The sequence below is a fragment of the Amphiura filiformis genome, chromosome 17 (assembly GCF_039555335.1).
Source record: "Amphiura filiformis chromosome 17, Afil_fr2py, whole genome shotgun sequence".
Classification (NCBI taxonomy): Eukaryota; Metazoa; Echinodermata; class Ophiuroidea; order Amphilepidida; family Amphiuridae; genus Amphiura; species Amphiura filiformis.
In genome coordinates, this window is record NC_092644.1 from 6384877 (window position 1) to 6406127 (window position 21251).

A 21251-nucleotide genomic window follows, 5' to 3' on the forward strand; every position below is an offset into this window, starting at 1 on the left:
GAGAAATGTGAAATCATAGCAATCACAAGGAAAATTACCATCATAAGGAATATTACCATCTCGCTAGACATACCTGAGGAATTGGTTGGTATCGTACAACTTAGTAAGCAAACAAATTATGCCAAATGAAATTTTCATGACCAGATTTGGAATTAGCATGAATCTTGACATTTATTTGAGAGAAATGTGAAATCATAGCAATCACAAGGAAAATTACCATCATAAGGAATATTACCATCTCGCTAGACATACCTGAGGAATTGGTTGGTATCGTACAACTTAGTAAGCAAACAAATTATGCCAAATGAAATTTTCATGACCATATTTGGAATTAGCATGAATCTTGACATTTATTTGAGAGAAATGTGAAATCATAGCAATTAATCGCAAGGAAAATTACCATCTACATTTGTAGCTAGACATACCTGAGGATTTGGTTGGTATCGTTCAACTTGGTAAGCAAACAAATTATGCCAAATGAAATTTTCACGACCATATTAGGAATCAGCATGGAAATTGCATTAAATCGGGTACAAACAAGCCTAGTATTTGTTCAGTGTTTCTTGAGATAGCTCTTGATATTTGGAGAAAATATCTCAAAACTTTGACTTTTTATGTTGAAGCCTATAGCTAGCTTTCAGAGTATTAAAATCAGTGAAAAATGCAGGGAGTTAGATGTCCTGAACAATAGCAAGTTAGATGGTGGAAAATGTGCATTTTGGGGATTGGTGCTTTGGTTTGTTTTCTCTCTTTATTTTGACATTTTTGCTGAAATATTACCCAAATTAATCTGCATGGCAGTGTAACTCTCAGCCTCAGCCATTTTAAGGTATTTAGGGTTCAGTGTGTTAAAGCGAACATTTTCAGATCAACTTGAATTGGATTGATATTTTTTTGTCATTTGGGATTTAATCATGTAGTTCCATCTGGTAGTGCTGTGAGAGTACGCGGAATATAAGAAAATTGAAAACTGTGTAATTAGCCATTAATATTGATCTTAAAGTGATATCTGACTGCTAAAGATGTAAAATGAAGTTGTGTAAGGCACAAGTAGAGCAATGTACATGCTATGATCATATCTGATTCTTTCCTCTTGTTAGCTGAGGAATGAAACAATCATTTTTGACCAAGGTATTGTGTAAATGTGTTCAACTGGCAGTCCTCTGCTCCTGATGGGGGGTTTGAGGTTTTCTGAAGCCTAGGGTTAATGAACAGCACAGTGTCTGAACCTACTATCAGAGATTAATGTTTAAAACTGCTTAAGGGGGTACTACACCCCTGTCCAATTTTGGGCCTATTTTTGCATTTTTCTCAAAAATTAAGCGCCTTGGTGACAAATAAGATATGTATATTATAGGGGCAAGGACTACAACTACTGCACTGGAAATTTTATTTCAGCACAGACAACAGTTGTGGAGTTACAGCCAAAAATGAGGGAAAACCAATATTTGATCAATAAATCAATAAGTACTTGCCTTGAGTTGCTGAATTTTCAGTGCAGTAGTTGTAGTCCTTGCCCCTATAATATACATATCTTACTTTTCACCAATGCGCTATAATTTTTGAGAAAAATGCAAAAAATAGGCACAAAATTGGCCAGGGGTGTAGTAACCCCTTAAGACAAAACAACTGATGTTTCAAGAACATAAAAACACCACTTGTTACTAGTACTGCGAATGATATAATGAAGAAGACGGCTAAAATGACAAGCAACAAAAAAAGAAAAGAAATTAAAATAATATTAATAAAAGAATACAAGGGCAAAAATAAAATAAAAAACAGGCAAAACTAAATCTTTGGTCAGCCATTCTGGCCAAAAGATAAACAAACATGAAAATATTAAGGATGGGAAAATTTGAAAAGCCAAAAGCCTAAGAAAAAAGGACCACTGTTAATACCATTCAACACTTGAAACTGTACAGCCCACCAAGGAGGGACATCCAACATGTACCAAGTTCTCCATGCGTTGACTCCGCCTCCCACTGTATGCGTGGCGTGCCAGAAGTACCAAGGTGGTCCGATTTTGCACCAAGACCATGATGAAAGAAAAACAACAAGGAAAGACTGGAATAACTGCCAAAGAAATAACAATGACCTTTTACATTCATACCCAGATGAGCAGATGCTTGTAACTTTTTTATTATTAAAAGGCCAACTGTGTCAAAGACCAGTGACAAATGTTTCGTCTAAAAATATTACACTTAAACCTCAAATCAAAATAGTAAAACACAATTTTTAAGGAATCATTCAACATATTGTTTTTTGTCTCATGAAGTTCATTAAAGGAAAACATTTTGATTTTGATATAAATGATTAAATAGTGTACTGGTGACCAATGAAAACCCATGCCTATAATTTCTTAATTTGTTACTTATAATTGATCCTGTGTCATATACTGGGGTACTCAAAAAGGTGGTTTTGTTACATTTCAAAACACTGTCTCTTGAGTATTCCTTCACTTAGAAGATTCAATTAGGTCTTAAATTGAGGCTAATTTATTCTATATTACTCATGTTTTTATCCTGTTTTAAAAGTATTTTAAAATTATTTTCTTATGACGTTTGGCATTAAATGTGCCAAGGGTGGTTGAGGATTAGGGGGAGGAGAATTAGGGGAGGGATTCATATCGTAAAATTGATTTAAAACCCCCATTAAAAAATTTGAATCTAGTAAAAAAATGAACTCCAAGACATCTAAACCAAGTAAATAAATACAAAAGTTCATTTAAAAGACCAATACTTGCTCAGAATGATTGTAAATGTGGAAAAAAGAGGTGGGGTTACATCCTCCCTACTTTGTGATTGTTTTTGCCCGCACTCTATCATTTTTTAACCGATTTCTATAAAAAAAAAAAAGGTGTCAAAATGCTCAGGAGGATGAACCACTTCAAATGAGATGTGTAGGTAAAATGTTTGAACCATTACATTTTTTTACTATGTAACACAAAGGTACCCCAGGTTGTGACACAGGACCAATTACAAGTTATTACAATTATTTAATCATCTGTTTTGATGTGAAACATTTATTACTTTTTGTACCCTTTTAGCAGCAAAAACTGGCAAATAGTGTTTTCCCCAGTGGAAACAACAGTGGTTAAAACCATAGTTGTTTTTCACCTGCTGCAACAACCTGAAGTTGGGACTCGCACAGTAACAAACACCTAATAATTGTCCCACTTAGAGGTTGAGTAAAGTATATAATCCATTTAAAGTCCAAACTCCCCCTGTGGAAGATTTTGGAAATATCTTCCATAGGGGGAGTATGAATTTCAAATGGAATGAACACATTAGGCAGCTCCATTTAAATTTCATAACCCTTGATTCAACCTGAATATTCCACAGAGAGGAGAGTGGGTGCGTTTCAAAGAGAGCTGGATAATGTACTTACTACTTATTCCATTTGAAATTCATTCACCATCTGTGGAAAATATTTTGAAAATCTTCCACAGGGGGAGTGTGGACTTGAAATGGATTGGCCCATTGTGTGACAGAATGATTAATTTGCTCTAAACACCGCAGCAAATATTTGTATACTTTTTTCCAGACATCTACACAAACACTTATGTCTGATAAAATGTTGATGAAATGAGAATGTGTGCTTGTCATTGGTACTTAAGTTACTTGATCAAACAAATAATATCCGATGCTTGGATGTATGTTGATTGACATTGCCGTAAAATTGTAAATCATTTAGTACTTAATAACTAAATCCAGGTGTTAAGTCATTTTTAATATCATTTCAATACGGTACTGTATACTTGAAAATATGAAGTGTTGACAAAAGAAAATTGCATTCCTTACTTGTTTATTATTATATAAATTATTAGTTGTTTATTGGTAATTCAAATAAGTATTATTAGGGATGCACCATTTGATCGGGGGGGTAGGTAAAAGGTTTTTTTTTTTAAAACCTTCCCTCCCCACTACCTGAGCAAATAAAAAAAACTTTCCCCACTATCACTAAAAGAAACAAACTTTCCCTACCAATAGAGGTTATCCACTTTACTCCTGTGTGACTTCTAACAAAAGGCGCTGGTTCCCGTAGTATTCCTCATTCAAACCAATTCAATGCACAACCTCGGAGTTACCTGCGCGGCCAATTTTGAAAGAGTCATGGTTCCACATGTAGGTAATTCTTTTGTCCTAGTCCTAAACAAGGTATAGCAGTCGTTGATAGGATATGCAGCTTATAGAACATGGATAACCTCTATACTTTCCCCACCTAACTTTGTATACAATAATGCATAAAAAATTTTAAAAAAGATAATACCTGGCAACGATTAAACTTTGCCCGACCTCATTTTCAAGCCCCCGGATGTCAAATGGTGCGCCCCTTATTATTCATTTCACTCATGCAATTGATATAGGTTAAGATTCATGTGATGGGATTAAGACTTCATAATTTGCATGTGATATATCAGATGGCCCACTTATAACATCTTTAGTTACATGTTGTACATCATAACATTTCTCAAAAGCCCTTTAGGTTGGGGCTTTGGCCAAATTGGTACAATTCGTACACCACTTACTTTTCTTTGCTGGGACTTTCAATCATGTTGATTGACCGCAGACCGTGAATTAAGTCGTATCACATCACCATTTGCACTCCAGAATTTGCCTGTTGCGATACAGTTTTTAAAGTTTGGTGCTTAATTGCAAAACAACTTTTTAACAACTCTTCTTCTGAACCCTGCACAGTGACGATGCCTGGGAAATAATTATTTTGTACAAGCAAGGAAACTAAATCAATACCCGGGATCAATAAACGTGTAACTGCTATGCACGATTTGATATTCAGACGATAAATCTTTGGATACCGGGGTAGAAAATGATGAATATCTCCCGTAATTTTATGTTTCTAAAGCCAATTTTAAGGCTCGCACTTGAATATGTGTTGAAAGAATATGATAGTCGTTAGCTTGTGTATTGAAAAAGAACCGTGCGTTTTGAAAAAACTGACAAAAATTCTGATTTTATATGTGCAGAACAAAAAAAAGACAGCTGCCCTCATTCAAAAATACTCGTGTTACGGAAGACACACTGTACTATAGCGCAGCGTAGGCCACTGGTGGAGGCAGTCTTAAGCAGATGACGTACCATATTAAACAGGACGGAACAAAATGGTCATGCGTGGCTGTGGATTCGATCTACCATCATGGCGATTTCTGCCATGAAGATATCGGGGTGATTACACTGTGCCCTGTACTAACAACAGTGCACCTCATCTTGAAAAGTAGGCCGTTAAAGTAATTAAACATCTGATCTACCATGTATTTCTGTATGAACAAAAACAAACAAAAAATTCTGAATCTGGAATTTTCAAGAACCCCCAAAGCAAATGTTATGCGTAGTACGTGTAAGCAGCTTGAGTAAAGATCATTAATTAAGATTTATTTATTTGTTGAAATAAAGGTCAAAGGAGCATTAGATTATCCAAGGGTATAATTGAAGACTGAATTAAAAAGACTAGTTTGTGTATGACGTCCTGTCAACTAGACCAAAAATGCTGTACTGCGCAGGTCAGCAACCAGTCACGCCGTGCCTTTGCCCTGAATCAGAGGCAAACTAGTTTAATTTAAACTAATTTAATTATAATTAAATGCATTTTTTGTTATTCTTTCAAAATCAGCCAACTTTTTTGTTGTTGCTTGACACTCCTATTCTTTGAAATATGATAAAATTTTAAATAAAATTTCAATTTTAAATTAGGATAGCATTGATTAATAATATTTAGTATGCAACGAATCGTGTAAACCACACTGATTTTTCGTTAGTTTGCTTCATGGTGAATTGAAAGCATGGTGCCAATCAGACGAGGGTCCTTATTGCTCTGCATGATGGCTTTAGGCTTCAACATAAAAAGTCAAATTTTTGAGATATTTTGTCAAAATATCAAGAGCTATCTCAAGAACTACTGGACCCAATACTAGGCTTGTTTGTACTCATTTTAATGCATTTTACATACTGATTCCAAATATGGCCATGACAAGTTACAATTCTGAAATGTTTTTTAAACTTGTCGTCTGCAGTTGACACCCGTATGGAGAGAATTGATAATGTGTAGTGTGCAACCAAGGGTGTAAACTATACTGATTTTCCATTAGTTTGCTTCATGGTGAATAGAAAGCATGGCTCCATTCAGACAAGGGTCCTCATTACTGTCGTATAGAAGCCACCATGTCTGTCTGTCTGTCAGGCTATGCTTGTGTACCTTTATTTGAGTACAAAATTAGCTTGTGTGTCGATTTTTCTTGTGTTTCGATTTTTCTTGTGTGTCTAGGCACAGAAGTATTAGATCTTGCAGGGGGGTATAGAGGGGGGTGTAGAGGTCATTTTTAAAGGTTTTGAAAAAGGCACACAAGCAACAACCAGTGACAACAACAAAAACAACACACAAGATGGAAAAAAAAGACACACAAGAGGTCCGTCAGGTGTCCGTCACGTGTCCGTCGGGTCAAAAAGACACAGAAGAAAAGTCACACAAGTCTCACAGACACACAAGTATACCTGCGTGAGTATGGGTGTCTGTCTGTCTGTCTGCATGCTTCACATGCATTAGTATACTATATTATATAACTAGACATCATAAGACATGTACATGTACAATCGTTTGGATGCCGTCATAGGTTCTTTGTCGGATTTTTCACACAATTGGTATCATTTGACCATCACCTCCGAACTATGTAATTCAAGATGCCTACCCATAGGTCAAACAAAAGCATGACACCATCTTCTCATATCTTTGTTTGCAGCGAGGTATATTTATTTAGTCATCAAATTGCAGGGAAGAACCGTGGCTCATTTTGTACATGTTTTTGAATATTAATAAGATTTAGGTTAAGGTTTTATATTTAGGGTTAGAGTTTATGGGTAGAGTTTGGGATTCGGGTTAGAGTGTACTACTAGAAACTACTAGAATTAGAATCATCGAAGTGTAAGAGACGGACAATTTTAGCCTCTTACACACCATTGCAATTTTGCTTCTATATTTTTGCATTGGGAAGAACCGTGGTTCTTCCCTGCAAAATGGTTGTATTACATACATACATGCAAAGTATTTATGACACGCTGTTTCATAGAGATCACAACGTGTGTGATGATACACTATATAAATAATATAATAAATAACAAACAAAATAAAAGCAAGCAAAATAATATGAAACAAAAGAAATCATTGTGTGAAAAGGTGTGTTTTAAGTCCTTTCTTAAAATTTGAAGTGATGGCACTCATGCATTGAAATGATGTATTTCGCAGTTGATGGTGTGTTCCTATATCCGGGATTGTGTTTTAAGGTGTGCGAGTGTGATCACACACCATCGCACACCTTAAATCGCCTGTTCGAGTGTGATTCACAGCACACCTCAATTCCTAAACTTCTTACAGCCCACCTTAACATTTCCAGAAGTGGGACTTGTAGCATGCTTATTATTTTCAAAACTAAAACCCCTGCTATATGACCTCTTATTGACTGTGTCACACCATCAGTGCTAAATGTGGTTCCATGTTTGTGACAAAATTGGTGTTAGTGTTTCTAAAAACAGCTCTGCCTAAATTGTTTGTTCATGCCAGAAAACGTGCTTCAATATAAAAATCTGATAATAGCTTTCGAACATTGGTGTTAAATGATTATTACAAATGCATAAAATCAACCATGTTTGTCTGTATGCTTCACATGCATCTGTGTGCTGTATTAGACTTGTACAATCACTTGGATGCCATCATAGGTTCTTTGTGGGATTTTTCACACAATTGGCATCATGTGACCACCACCTCCCAACTATGTTCTTCAAGATGCCTTCCCACAGGTCAAACAAAGCATATATCCATATATGCAGGGAATGACGTATTTCACAGTTGATGATGTGTTCTTATATGACCTCATAGTGAGTGTTTCACACCATCAGTACTAAATTTGGTTCCATGTTTGCATTTTGGTGTAGTGTTTCTAAAAACAGCTCTGTTTAAATAGTTTGCTCATGCAAGAAAACGTGCTTCAATCTAAAAATAGTTTGTGGACGTTAGTGTTTTAAAATGATTATTGCCAATGTATAAAATCCACCATATCTGTCTGCCTGAATCACATACATCAGTACTGCACAGTGTCGACAGCGTCCAAATAAATACTTTTTCCCTGAAATGAATCACGTCCTAATACTCCGTTGGTGAGCGATGGGTGATTGGTATTTCACTAATAAGAGACGTCGCCTTTCCGAACGCAAGAAAAGGAGTCCTATTTGATTGGCTAGAAACAGATCACTAGATCGCTCAGTGACGAGTGTACAAACTCATGTATTCAATTCCATTTAAATCAATATTCTATTATTGATGCAGATAAAGAAAGTTTTATAGCTATTCACTGTGCTGTATTGTATTTTGTGATTTGTGATTTAATATGCAGTAAAATATATCCACACCAAACAGCAATCCCCGCTTATTAGTGTATTGCATTTATGGAAACAAATCCTGCGTTTTACCTGACATCAAATCAAATTTTCTTGTAATGGCAACACCATATGGGGTACTGAGCATGATACACAGATTGCATAAACGTGTATGAATGGAAACGCTTTGGTATCTTATATCGTGTAATTAATATGCTTAGCCTGAGTCGCTCGGCCTATCTCGAACAAAATCGCCATGCGTAGCTTTTTAAGAAAGAGTGGACTCACCGTACTATCACAGCAATTTTTGACACAAAGATATAGGATGATGATGCTGTGTACTGTATTATATGTGGGATTTTTCACACACAATTGGCATCATTTGACCATCACCTCCCAAATATGTTCTTCAAGATTCATATCAACTTTTCATATTCATATTTGCAGCAAATGATGTATTTCACAGTTGATGATGTGTTCCTGTATCACCTTATAGCGCCTCACACCATCAGATCTAAATTTGGTTCTACGTTTGTCTGTCTAAATTAGTTTGTTCATGCAAGAAAACGTGCTTCAGCATAAACAGCTAATAATGGCTTGTGGACATAGGTGTTATTTGCAGTGTGGGTGGAAGTGAATTTATTTTTTATAGAAGCATTTAGGAAAGTGTGACATCTGATGTCAATTTGAACCTTTGCCGAGATATAGTTTGAAGATATGAAATAAACACGAGGATAAATATGAAAATACTAAATAAACCTTGAGTTGTTATTTGCAGTGCGTAAGTGTGTATGCAATCATGTATAAACTGTTTGACATATTAGTAAGGTTCCAAGTAGAGTTTCTTCCACTGTAGTTCCGTTTGTCGGCACCGTTTTTTAATGTCGACATGTTGATATAATTCGTATACCGACGTCAACAGTGTGTCGACATAAAAATTTTGTTTTTAATTTTCAAAAAATATTTTTGGCCAGAAAAGCAAGTTATAGGCCCAAAATGACTTGTTATTCAAGGTTGGAAACCAGAGAAATACTGCTACTAAAAATTTAAAAAAATGCCAATTTTTTTTTACCAAGTTCGATAAAGTTGTACATTTTAATTACTTTTGTTTCTATTGAACAGCTATCAATGCATACTAATTCAATGTGTCCCTGACTGTTCATTTTTTTTTTTAGAATTTTTTTTTGATGTCGACATTATGTCGACATAAGGCATGTCGATGACGGCACTATTCCACTGATTCTGAGACATGCCGCAAAATAAGGCCATGAAATATTGGACCTGCATCTATCACATGGTAGAGGATAGTAAAAATAAAAATTCATATTGTTTTATTCTCATTCTTAGTCTGTTAAATATTATTTTAATAACTATAACTTATTTTACTGAATAAATTCATCAGGTTTGTAAATATACAGATTGAATAAATTTCTTATGCACAAAACCAGAAATTAACTCACGTTTGGCGGTTTCGTCTATCATGGTCGATAGACATCTTCAGAATGATGATGGTAGATCCTCACTACTTCCGGTTTGCCGGCTCCTGACTGTAGATGGAGTATCATCCAGGAGAGGATTGTATATGTGACTTAAGTAGTGGGCCCCCTCATCTCTTTTCATGACGCTGGGTCCTCTTTTCCTGATCCATTTTATTGAGCCAATTATTTTATTGAGCAAAAATTAAGTTACATCATGAATACTCCCCTTATTCTCAAAATGAATGAAACTTTTATGACTTCACATCTTCAGTTGGGTGTACTGGAAGTGCCTGTATTGCACATTATATACCACATATATAGATTCCTGTCATCTGATTGGTTAAAAGTGGGGGCATTGTTTTAACTATGCCCTGTATTTGAGAGAATTTCATCAAAATGAACTATGGGCCGGTCATGGAAACAAACTATCATGGACCGGTTACGTCCCGATCAAACTCTACTTGTTGCGATGGCATAGTGCGCATTACGCATATGCTGCCTGCCAGTTGTGGTGACGCGATTGGCTGACAACCTTCTGAAACTTTCTTTGTAAATTTAACCATGGTCTTTGAGCAATAAAATAGGCCTTTTAACCAATCAGATGACAAAAATCTATATTATTCTATAAATAAAACTTGACTGCTTTATTCAGGTCATGGTTAAAATTATAGGCCCGCTGTGATCTCAAAACCATGCCCCTCATAGCAGTCAATATTTGTATACTATAGGTCTACACATAAAACGTGCTACATACATGCACCTCTACGAGCGTGTTATGTGCTATCAATACTTGTGATGACGTAGGGTTGTCTATAGACGACACCCAAAATCATGTGATTGTCCAATCAGATTATGTGTCTACGAACTAGACCACTCCCACTGAATATGTATTCAGCTTTAGTGCTCCTCTCCACTTTACCAGATGATAATCAAAACAACCTTTAATTGTCTTAAATGTTGCAAGCCTCTAGCCTCTTACGAAGACATTAAGTAGCCTTATAATGAATAATAATGAATACATCTCAAACTTTGATTACAAGCTGTTTAATTCTGCTGCATCACCTGTGCATAAATCAAGTTGCATGACACTAGGAACATGCTCATCTATCAGGGCACATGTGTTTAACCCCAATACAGTTGCACATTCATTGAATGACCTTTGAAAATTTGGGTACACAAACTCATACTCTGCAACGTGAGGTCAAATTTTGCTCTATGATTGTTTAATTGACGCGATTCCAAATACAGCGCGCCACCAACGACGGCAGTGAAAATTGGCATTTCCGTGTCTGGGGTCGACATCCTTTTCATCGACCATAGCTGACCATGTTTATGATTATTACTCTTAAAACACAATGTTTTATAGTACTTTTTGAAATTTGTTGAGATTTTCTGTGTTGAAGTGAAATATTGCAGTTTGATATTCACAGATGTCCTTTTCTAAAACCCGCAAACTTGATGTTGATACTGGGTGTTTTCTTTTTGTTATACATTTTCCAAAACCGCCCTTTTTTGTTTTTAAACTTTACTATGCTTTTCAGCCCGATACGCGCGAGCCTAGTCAATGCGTCAATGCCTAGGCCTCAGTGTCCTTTTTTTTTTTTTTTAAATGGAAAACGCGTAGGTTTTATTTCGGTTATTAGAATAAATTGTTTTAATTCTTTCTGAATTTATTGTTTGTTCAATATGATAATAATATAACGCCAGCATACTTAAGAACATCCATAGGCCTACTAGGTGTTGCGTTTTTGTAATCGGCCTACATTTTCTAAAAATGTTTTTTTTGCACGAATGCGCTAGCGGCCCGCCGCGCGGGATAGGCCTACAGCAAAGAAATCCAAGTAAATTTTAATCTTAATGTCTCATTTAGGCTATATGTATAAACATTGCCGTTTTTGTTATTATTGTAATTGTTTGATTTGTCCTTATTTTATTTTTAGCCTAAATTTGTATTTTTTAATTATATTTTACTATCAAACATTAAAAAAATTACGATCGCAATAAAAACACTTTGTAGGCATAACCTACCGCAAAAAAATAACATTTATTTTTTGTTAATATTTCAATTTGAGACTTTAATGCATAAGTTCAACAATACCTCATAGAGTTCTAGCATTATAATAAAGATGAAGAAAGTTTAAAACTGCAAAAGAGTACATGAATTTTAAAAGATCATTATTTTAAGGCATAGGCCTATCCAGAAAATGGGCATGAAAAAACTTCATAACTTTAGAACCAAGTATGCTAGACCTTTGTTTTCAGTAAATGATAGCCTATTGTACGCGTAATGTACTAATAATTACAGTAACTCAATTTTCAAAAATGCCTCCTTTGGCCCCCATGGACCAGATCGTGTCACAATTAAGTTTTAAATTTGACAATTGTCATGCCCGATTTTAATATTAATTCATGTTTCTTTTTCATATTTTATTTTTACTTCCGCTTTCTTGTATGTCATGCCATCTTTATTTCATCTTTCCCCTTTAATAATTCATAACCCAAGGAAATTTACTCTTAATGTAGGCCTAGCCCTACTCCCAAATAGCACACGTTGGTTGGAATGAGTTTCTTTTTAGTCATTATCGGTCGGCACTCGGCACAACATTGAAAAATTAATAACTTTTTCGACTAAATATTCAATTGGACAATTTTAAACACATAGGCCTAGGCCTATAGGCCCTACGTGTTTTTTAAAAAGAAAAAGAAAATGGGAAAGATTAAACTCTTTCCCATTTTCTTTTTCTTTCTCATGAAATTATAAGTCAACACTGTTAGCCCAACCTTTACGGCATTGTGGACTTTGGCCAAATTGGAAAGGTTTAAATTCGGAGGGTCGACATTTCTTGCATATTAAATAATGGATCAGGCTCATGGATCAAGGCCTCAACCTACAAAATAAAGAGGTCAAATCTGGAGATGGGCTTTATTGGAGGGGTGAACGCGTTGTTTAGGCCTGCTTCATTTGAGACTGAAGGGGCGAACCGGGACACCCCACACATACACACCGATTTACGGTGAAGCATACACAAAAATTGGGACAATTTGCAGTTGATGTTTTTGACAAAAACAAGATAACTTAACAATTCTTGTTGACAGAATTGCACCACGAGAGTTTATTTTAAAAATTAACAGGTTTATTTAATAGTGCAAGTAGGCCTATATATTATTTTCTTCCGACATTATACATTGGGGCCAAAGTGTTTTGTTTACCTATATAGGCCTAGAAAGAGCGTTTCAAAATGTCACACGAAAAATGCTTTAAAACAATTAATTCATAGAAAAGTTCAAGTTCGTGAAAAGGTTATTTATGTAAAACATCTATTAGTATTAGGCCTAGGTTAGGAAAAAAAAAAAAAAAAAAAAAAAAAAAAAAATAAAACAATCGTTCAAAACATTCATGAAAACCAAAAGCTTTTATCTTAATCATCTTGCATGATGGTAATGGGAAAAGTTATCCAAACAAGAAATAAAAAAAGGCACGAATTTGCGTTTTAGATTAAATTTCCTGTTTGAAATTGTCTTGCATCAAAAGCATTGCTATTATAGGCCTACCCAAACTCGAAAATCGACATTTTGACATCGGGTTTATAGGCCTAGATGGTCGATCAGAGACATCAACATTTTTGACATCGAGCTAGATGGTTGAATAGGAGAAGAGTAGGCCTACATTTGAAATTAAAACGTTTTAATCGTATTAAAAAAAAGTAAATGCTTTACGCTGTTCATGCTGTTAAAATATTGAATATTTCGTTATTCTAAATATTGCATAAGAGTAGGCCTACTTTACTTAAAACAAACAAGGTTTAAAAATTGGTTTTTTTTAAAAGGATATATGCATGAGGGTCTAAGTATCCCCAATCATGTTTTCCTCGGGTTCGGAAAAGTTTGAAAATAAGGGTTTAATTGATGCCCATTTGTGTGGGAATACTATAGGCCTAACACTCTGAACATTCACAGAGGTAGGCCTAAACCATGACTGTCGAAATTAACTTTAAAAAGGAGGCAGAAATGAAAAAATAAACAAATGGTTGAGTATAAATCGACAGCAACACTCGTTTCCGTTTCCAGGGTCGATGGTTCATCGTCGACGCGTCATGGATGTCGACTTTTACCCATGATGCTCTGCGAGAAGTAGATCAGCCAGGCGTGATCGTAGGTGGCGCGCTGTATTTGGAATCGCGAGAATTGAGGTTATTGAACTATGGCATTGGGATGAGGCCATTGTGGTCCATAGTGAGAACTGTCAATTTAGCAAATTACACTTTGTGATGGATTTAGTTCATCCTAGCATGTAAGCATTAAAACTATATTGTCAAGGTCTTTGACTAAATAATATTTGGGGCAGTCCATCTCAAATCACCTAATGGGTTGGCTGGTCACCCTCTCAGATTTTGTTTAAAATCACTTATATCATAGCCCTATGTGCCAAATGAACACATTTCAAACGGTAGGTCTCTACTCCTTGTCGTTTCCGAGAACCGGCCTATTGAAAATTGGGTCAGACCCCCCCTTTTTGGGCACGCATGTCGCGACATTAATTTTCTTCCGAGTTTAGACATCCACATCTTACCCTAGGGGTAAGCTACAGGGCTACAAATTGGAATCTAGGGTGTCTTTGACCCAAATAACCAGATTCTGGACTCATAAACAATGTATCTCACCTCCATTTGCTGATATAGACATATAAAATGCATGTTCGTGCTGGCGCACATGACATTTTCCTGTTTTTGACCCCCCTCCTCTTCATACCAGATGTGAGACATCATCTATTTTGCCTTTAGTAGGCAATATAGGTTCAGGTGTGACCCCCTATAGCAGGGTAGACCACTCATTGGCTTAATAAAAATTTCACAGGGGCTCAAAGATGACTCCTCAGCCAAAAGACCCCCGTTAGTGACCCCATTTGACCTTGTGGAAATAATTCACCATAACCAAACTCACACAAATTCAAAATACTTGCATGATGTTCCTCTGTACCAAAAATCTTAGTGGTGTCAAGCCATCTTCATGGTTAAAATAGTGTTTGAATCTCTCATTGAAATACACAGTAAATTGATGAACTTTGCATTCTGGGAATTAGAACATTACTGTGTATTTCAATGCGATCTCCAAACAGTCATTTAACCATGAAGATGGCTTGACACCACTTTGATTTCTGGTACAGAGGAACATCATAGAAGTATTTTGAATATGTGTGAGTTTGATTATGGTGGCTCATTTCCCACATAATAAAATTTGGGTTGGTATTTAGGACAATTTTGTGTGTATTTCAATGAGAAGTGGACAAATTGTGTCAAAAAACATCAAATATTCAACGAGCCATAACTCAGAAACGACAAGGAGTTGAGATCTAATATTTGAAATGTGTTCATTTGACCCATAGGGCTATGATATAGGTGATTTTAAAGAAAATCTGAGAGGGTGACCAGCCAACCTTTTCTGAAAATTAGGTGATTTGATATGGAATGACTCATTTATAAACCTACATGTACATGCATATTGTATTTTTTAAATTTTATTATTTGAACAAATGCTTTTATATCAGCGGCACACGTCTACCCGACGCTGCATTCACAACATTCCAAAAGTAGAACAAAGAAACACAATAAATCAACAAAAGTGAAACATGGCAAAATATAATATTATCGATCCACTAGGCACAATCCCATTTCATGAGCATGAGCAGGAAGTGATAGCCGTGCAATGGCAAAAAGCGGGAACCTTAGGTGGAGGGCATGCATTTATCAAACAGACCAGAGCACAAGCATTCAAATATGCCAGAAAAATAAAGTGTGATTGTGACTTGTGGAACAACAAATTTACTCAAATACAAAATAGAATTTACACAGGAATTACACAAAATTTACATCTAAATATAAATTACTTGCATGGCTATCTTATGTAAAAACTTAACTTGTGAGTTCTTTACGGAGTCGCCACGCCTTTTTGAGGAATGATTTACAAACAAAGTCAAAAATATTCAGAGCACAATCAATATCAATACCAACTATGTCAAGAAAAAAGGTGTTAGATAAGCCTAATACGAAGCATGTCTTAACATTTAAATCACTAGATATAAACAAATACCATATAGCATCTAAACGATTAATTTTCAAATTATTTTCAAGACTTTGATATTCGGCGGCTCTAATATTTGAAGTGAGTTACAAACAAACAAGAAGTAATCCAACCATGATGCAGATATCTTTCAGCTTGAACTTTTATAATTGTTTCAGAAGCATTTATTTTTATGGCATGTTTTGTGATTTCTCCCATTGAGTACAACATTAAACTTCCCCTTGATGTTAGAGAGTGTGAGATGGGACAGTAAAAAAAGAACCAATGCAAAAAAAATGGGCTATTCCATTTAAAATCCACACTACCCCTGTGGAAGATTTAGCTAAAGTCTTCCACAGAGGGAGTGTGAATTTCAAGTAGAATAGACAGTCTGGTAACTTCCATTTGAAATACTCACTCCAGTTGTGGAAGATATAGGTAAAGCTATAATACAGGGGGAGTATGGGCTTCAGAATGATTGGTATTGACCAATTACATTTGAAATTCATACTCCCCTGTTGAAGATATTTCCAAAATCTTTCACAGGGGTAGTGTGGATTTTAAATGGAATAGCCCAATGAAGTAATTTATTACGAGTGACATCATGCCGACCGACCAATCTTATGTTCATATTCAAATAATGGGGGGGTGAAAGAGAAAAGTGCCTCTCTGGCGAAAAGAAAAAAGAAAATTGGGAAGGAAAGGAAAAGGGACAAGGAGCCAAAAGGGGCAAGGAGCCTGTTTCCCACCAAGGTTTTCCCCAATCCAGGGCCGTAGCAAGCGGGGCGGCCGGGGATGCCATGGCTGCCCCACTTTTTGAGAAATTTGTTATGTTTTTCTTAAGGGATCCAAAATGAGCGTTTATTGCGTTTCGACAGTATTTTTTGTGGAACATGAGAGCACCTCAGACCTATCGAATTGCATTCTGAATACGAAGAATGTCTTTCTGATATCAAATAATTTTCATTTTGTCAAAATCACAATATAATACAAATTTTATGACAAATTATAAAAATTTGATATTTTTCACATTTTGATATATAACAGTCCTCGAAGTAAATTATATAAATCTAATGATATATTCTTAAAGTGTATGTAGCAGGGAGGAAAAGCCGACGGTCAATTGAAAATTTTGACCTTTCATATTGAAGATATGGATTTTTTCCCAAAAAGACCTTATTTTTGTTTGGTGTTTTGGGAAAAAAAATCCATATCTTCAATACGAAAGGTCAAAATTTTGAATTGATCGTCGGCTTTTTATCCCACCTACATACACTTAAAGTATAAATCATCAGATTTATAAAGTTTACTTCAAGTACTGTTAAATATCAAAAATATCAATTTTAATGATTTGCCATAAAATGTGTATTAAATTGCGAATTTCAAAAAATCAAAATTATTTGATATCAGAATGACATTCTTCGTATTCAGAATGCAATTCGATATGTCTGATGTGCTCTAATGTCCCACAATAAATACTGTCCAAACGTTCATACCCCAGCCCTTAAGGCATATATTTGTATTTTGGCCGCCCCACATTTGTGATGGCTGCCCCACATTTTTCAACCTTGCTACAGCCCTGCCCTGATCATGTGCCAAAATAGTGCAAAATACTAAATTTTAGTGCACTATGTGTGCACATTGTCCCAATAAAGTCCATTTTGGACATTCTTAGACCTTTACTTGTACAGTCTCTCTAAAACACCCCACTAAAGCAGTGTCCAAATTGTTTTTGTTTTTTTTTACTTTGGAGAGCACTTTTGCACCCCATTTTGAATGTTGCGTTGCAATTTGAAGTGCAATCTCAGAACAGTCAAAATAAATGTACCAATTTTGTAGGACACTTACGTTCAACACAGGCCTATTGGTTTAGTTAGAACACACACAGTAAGTAGATAGGCTTTCACAACAACTGATTTTATATACGGGTGCACTGTCAGATATCACATTACCGGTGCAGCCGGTCGATGTGTGAAAACTACAGGACTGGTGCAGATAGTTACTCTGTGAAAATGGTCAAGCTTTCATCAGATGTGGCTCTGACTTAATCAGGACTCTGTATTTCCAAAACTTTCCGCACCAAGGCGGCACATTCGTTTGGCCAAGCTGCGGTAAAGGAGTCTCAATTGCAAGTAGCCCAATTTTTAAGCTTCCAAAAAAAGCACCCAGTACTGGATATTTGGGCGGATTGACCTGAATTTAGAATGCAAATCACCCAATTGGGCGGAAAAGCACTTGACTAAAAAACTTCTGGTAGTTAATGGGAAGTTACGGACCAATCAACAAATGGTCACCAAACCCGTTGTAATGGAAATTCAGAGCTTTAGAGACTCAAAACCTCTTTAAATCGGCTATAAATTGAAAGGAAAATACATCAAAACAACTGTCGTGACCTGACTTTTGCAAAGTAGCCCAATTTTTGACAAGTAGCGGCACGTTTTAATGAGTAGCGGCAAGTGATTGCCAAGTAGCCCAATTGTGCGCTTAAGGCGTGTCATTGGCATCACTGTCTGGACTAAAGACAGAAGAAGTCTTATATACAGGGAAATAAAAATAGGATACTGTCATACGATTAGCTGAGAGAAGTCTATTGTTGTGAACAAACAAAGCTCTTCCTGTGACTTCCTGTTTTTGTCATAATAGAAATATATTGCTCTCAAAGAACGAAAGAACGTAAAGGAACCTACTTCCGATGGCGAAACTTGTCTAAACTTGTCCAACGGCAAACCCGCTAAAAACCCACTAATTGTTATGAAATTAGTTCATGGCCTTCTTTTACAAGCATGTTCAGCTAAAGCCGATTTCTCAATCTTTCTCAAGATCAGCCGTCCATGTGGAACAGCCTCAACTACCATGATAATTCCTGATTGACACAGTTGTCAATATTTTGACATATCTGTAGATATTGACAGATAGGAGTAACATATCAATAATGATTGACAGACAGGAAGTTCCAGGAAGTAATTTCTTTACATGGAAAAACAGTGGCATGGTCGACTGGAATTATATATAATAAACATAATTTTTTACCAGGTTTGCCATCTCAATAATCAAGGAGACAAGCAGAAAAAGTGATCCTGTTCGGGAATCGAACCCAGGACCTCAGGTTTTCAAGACCTGTGCCATAACCACATGGCCACAGAAGCTTCGAGATTAGGCTGGTTGCAATTCGAACCTATAAGCAGTCACTTAAAATCTCCTCCCACAAGTAGCCCATAGTAGCAGTTGGCTGGGCCAAAATATACTCAAAACATAATATCTTTGGCCCAGAAATTGTTATTTTGCCCCCCCCCGGACCAAGAAAGCTGGCTACGCCCCTGCAATAGGGACCCTGTTCATGCATTCCATATGTTATGTGAAAGTGAACAATCAGCCTTAGTTATGTATAAAGTCGTATACAGACTCCGAGTATTGTACGTACAATATTGTATGTACAATATGTACATTATTTAATCTATTGCCATCCTATTTCCAGTAATGTTTAAGTTCTAACGAATGTTTGATGACGAAAAATCGATAATCTGTTACATACAATATCTAGCAGAAATATATTATCGATTTTACGTCATCAAACATTCGTTAGAACTTAAAAATTACTGAAAATAGAATGGCAATAGATTAAATAACGTACATATTGTACATACAATATTGTACGTACAATAAAAAGTCTGTATACTGCTTAAGATACCTGATATATATTTTCCCCACTTGAATTAGTACATGTTTACAAAGCAGTTTTAGAATTTAATACAAATGCATTGCATCAATTATGCAGAATTTACAACTGCAAGAGATTGTGTGCAAATTAAATCAGTTTGAAGTGAAATTAAACAATATGCTTGAATTTTTGCAATGTGGGCTCAAGTGGCTGCATTGGTAACCACTTCTAATATAAGACTAGACTTCAAAGGCATGTGAACCAAGGAACTGAGCAGAGAGCAGAGAATTTCTAAAATTTCAATAAACAAGAAAATCAAACAATTAGGGAAGTTGTGAATAAATTGATCTTGCAAAAGCAAATACCATGAAACATGAAGAGGGAATTAGTGCTTAAGATTTAGATAAATATAATAAGAATAAAATTCACAATATATTAAACAAAGCAAGACGCTGCAAATTTCATTCGTGTATTTTATCTTTGTTTTGCATTTTCAAGTTTATATTTCTGAATGACCTTGAGGCTTTATTTAAGTGGAGTAAAACGTGCAACATTGATTTCAATGCCAAAACATGTGTTATTTTACGAATCCAAACACATTTTTAAGCATTATCACATCGCTTCCTATGAATACATACTATTGGTAATTACAGTCTGCTCAGTGTTGATAATCAAAATGATCTTGGCATTGATATCACCAGTAATTCAAATTGGAAACCCCACATTAATCAAATGGTTTGTAAGGGGATTTGTATGCTATGAGTGATTTGTCACACATGTTATAATGTTAATCACTTGCAAAATTATCTATTTGGCCTATGTCAGAGTTTAATACAAAATCTTGAAAACGTGTTCATATATGATCCTGTGTCACATACTGGGGTACCCAAAAAGGTGGCTTTGTTACATTTTGATGTGCAGCTTGGATTTCAAAACACTGTCTCTTGCAGTATTCCTTCACTTAGAAGATTCAATTAGGTCTTAAATTGAGGCTAATTTATTCTAGATTACTCATGTTTTTATCCTGTTTTAAAATATTTTTTAATTATTTTCTTATGACGTTTGCCATGAAATGTGCCAAGGGTGGCTGAGGATTAGGGGAGGAGGATTAGGGGAGGGATTCATATCGTAAATTTGATTTAAAACCCCATTAAAAATTTGAATCTAGTAAAAAATGTCTAAATGGACTCCCAGACATCTAAACCAAGTAAATAAATACAGAAGTACATTTAAAATACCAATACTTGCTCAAAATGATTGTAAATGTGGAAAAAAGAGGTGGGGTTACATCCTCCCTACTTTGTGATTGTTTTTGCCCTCACTCTCTCATTTTTGAACCGATTTCCATAAAAAAGGTGTCAAAATGCTCAGGAGGATGAACCACTTTAAATGAGATGTGTAGGTAAAATGTTTGAGCCATTTAATTTTTTCACTATGTAACACAAAGGTACCCCCGGTTGTGACACAGGACCATATTTCAATGATTGATATAGAAAAACCTGATATTTTTACCTGAAAATGATGAAAATATACCCTTATTATTATGAGAATGCACCATGGGATTATGATTGTAGCTACTTGGCACACAAGTCAGTAGTAATAATTAATAGTATTTACTATTATAATGGTGAAGAAAATTTTTGGTTTGGTCCACACACCCCCTCCCTACTTTTTAGA

The 21251-nt window shown here is 35.6% G+C and overlaps 1 protein-coding gene across 6 annotated transcripts in view; it reads left to right on the top strand.

Moving 5' to 3' along the window:
* LOC140136877 (DENN domain-containing protein 1A-like) overlaps positions 1-21251 on the top strand; it is a 147806-nt gene that overhangs the window by 56154 nt on the left and 70401 nt on the right. The gene's annotated exons all lie outside the window — the stretch shown is intronic.